Source organism: Oncorhynchus clarkii, chromosome 20 (genome assembly GCF_045791955.1).
Source record: "Oncorhynchus clarkii lewisi isolate Uvic-CL-2024 chromosome 20, UVic_Ocla_1.0, whole genome shotgun sequence".
In the NCBI taxonomy this organism is placed as follows: domain Eukaryota; kingdom Metazoa; phylum Chordata; class Actinopteri; order Salmoniformes; family Salmonidae; genus Oncorhynchus; species Oncorhynchus clarkii.
The window spans coordinates 51,964,081-51,966,795 of NC_092166.1; positions in this window are offsets into that span (position 1 = coordinate 51,964,081).

A 2,715-nucleotide genomic window follows, 5' to 3' on the forward strand; every position below is an offset into this window, starting at 1 on the left:
TGGTAAATCAAATAGCCATCAAGCCAACATTAAATGTCAGTGTGAATTTCCCTGTCATAAAAAATAATAATAATAAATATATAAATATCTATATATATATATATATATATACAGTGGGGCAAAAAAGTATTTAGTCAGCCACCAATTGTGCAAGTTCTCCCCCTTAAAAAGATGAGGCCTGTAGTTTTCATCATAGGTACACTTCAACTATGACAGACAAAATGGAAGAAAAAAAAATCCAGAAAATCACTGTGGGATTTTTTATGAATTTATTTGCAAATTATGGTGGAAAATAAGTATTTTTTATATATATATATATAAAATGCTCACACAATACTCTTTCCTCAAGAAATATGTTTTATCAGATGCAAATTAAATTCAGTCCTGCACAACTCACTTAATAAATCCAGCAGTCAACAAGCTAGGCGTTAGCGTGAAATCCCTTCCATTAACAAAAGCCTTGGCTCCCGCAAAGTATACACTTCCCTTCCTTCCTTGCTCTCTCAATCGTCGGCCACAGACAATTCCAAGCTTCTTTGTCAAATGCTGTCAGATCCTCCTTGAACCTCAGGTTGTTCTTTTTAAATAGTAATTTTCTTTGTACTTTTCCATGTCATATCCCTCGCTGTCCTGGAGATGAATCTCATGTTCACTGGTCGTGGTGGCTGGTTGTTTTCCCCCATCTCTCAGCCTACCCAGGCGGTGCACTAGATCCAGAGAACCTGCAACAACATTTCCCTTCTCCTCCGGGACTATTGCCCTGCAAATATCCTTCAATCTTGCTTTGATGTTCTTGTCAGATTTTTCTGCTATTCCATAAATTCGAAGACTCCATCTCCGACTATACTGGTTATTCTCGTTTACCTTTGACTCCATTTCAGTGAGTTTCTTCTCCTGCTTTGCAACCTGAATTTTCAATGTCTTTTTCTCCTGCTTCAGAGTTTTTACTTCCTCAGCACTGAAATCAGTCGCTATCTTCAGGTTAACGATGCTGATACTGTTCTTTTACACCAAATTCATGATGTCATCTGCGCTCTCTTTGATTTTAGCCGTGAGGAAGCGGACAATGTTGTCCTGTAGCTGGCTCATTGATGGTTCACTTCTCAGCTTCTTTGGAAGTTGCCACTTGGTTGGGGTATTCGGTATGGATCACATTCGCCCCCCTGCAAGCATATGATTGAGTTTCAACAATGCCTCTTTTCTCCTTGGAAGTTTCAACATCCATTATCTCAGCAACAGTTTGGTCATGTCCTGATTACATGCTACTAGCTATGAAGACGTTAGCAGGCTAACTTAACTACACACGCTGAAACTTTTTGATAGCCAGCTTGTTCGTTGGAAATCGTCAAAAATATATTTCAATGGTTTGATTAATTACAAAATTATTCAAAATAGCTACATTGTATGGTTAGATTTCATTTTTTGTGAAAAAACTAAAAATGCAACTGCAGTCTAAAACTATAAACTTTGTGAGAAAACCCTAAAATTGTTCCTCACCCACTCATGCCGCCATCTTGAGCCCCCCGCTGAGTTGGGCCTCTCTCACTGCAGTCAAAACATCATGACACTCCAATCACATGATCTAGGACCCATTGCATCTTTAAGTGCTAAAATGTCACATTTTGCAATACAGCTTTTGTGAATTGGAAAATTAGACTATAGAGCATTTATTTTGAGATGGTTTACATAGCGAAATATTTTGGACAGATATGAAAATATATATTTGTGATAAAATGGGTAAACCTGTAAGCAATACCAAATTTGATGTTCCTTTTTATTTTACATACACACAGTGACTGCCAAGTGTAAATTTACTAATTTCATTGCGAAGTTCATGGGTAAACAACATTTTCAATATTTTTTATAATCGATTTACAACATTATATAACATCCCAAAAATATATAAATACCAAATTATCAAAGAAGTGTCTACAGTGTTTGTAAAAATGTAACTTGTCTAAAAGCATAACTTTTTTCGTGTCTCTGGATTTATTTTATGTATTTTTTGTTATTTGTGATATCTGATATTTATTGTTTTGTACAATGTTCGCGTAATGCAATAAAAAAAATCAACTGATCACATTTTTGTGAAGTTCATGCAATCGACAAATAGGCGCACGTCGGCAATAGTACTGTTTGTCCCTCTTGATGCGCCGTAGCCTGTTTACACTTCCTCAAAATAGTCTGAATTCATTGTTTTTGTCGCGCAATTTTACAACTAACCAAGATGTTTGGTGCAGTATTTCTCAAGTGAAAACATGTTCATGAAAACGAGTCTCTCCTTCAAAGACAACAAACGTATGGTTGAAGGATCCCTCAAACTTCCGCTTGCTTGGAAAGAAAAATGGTGCCCACAAACCATAGAAATTGAATGAATAGAAAGGACATGGAACATCATGGGTACTATTGCAATGGCTGCCTGGTATTGTGACGCAATAATTTACATGGTACTGGAGAATGTTAATTTAACTTATGCTAACTGATGTGGCTCCAGCAATGGAATGTATTTTATTTTATGTCCGTTGAGCTGTTAAAACAAATCACAGCCCAAATTGATGGGTACACTTCCTGCTTTGCTACTATGGGTACACTTGCAATGGCCGCCAGTCCACCCATTATGCATAATTCAATTGAATGGGGATAACCGTTCTATTCATTCTAGTGCTATGGCAGGAACAGCCGGGAAAAAAACATTGCAGAAGACCAAAACGTCAC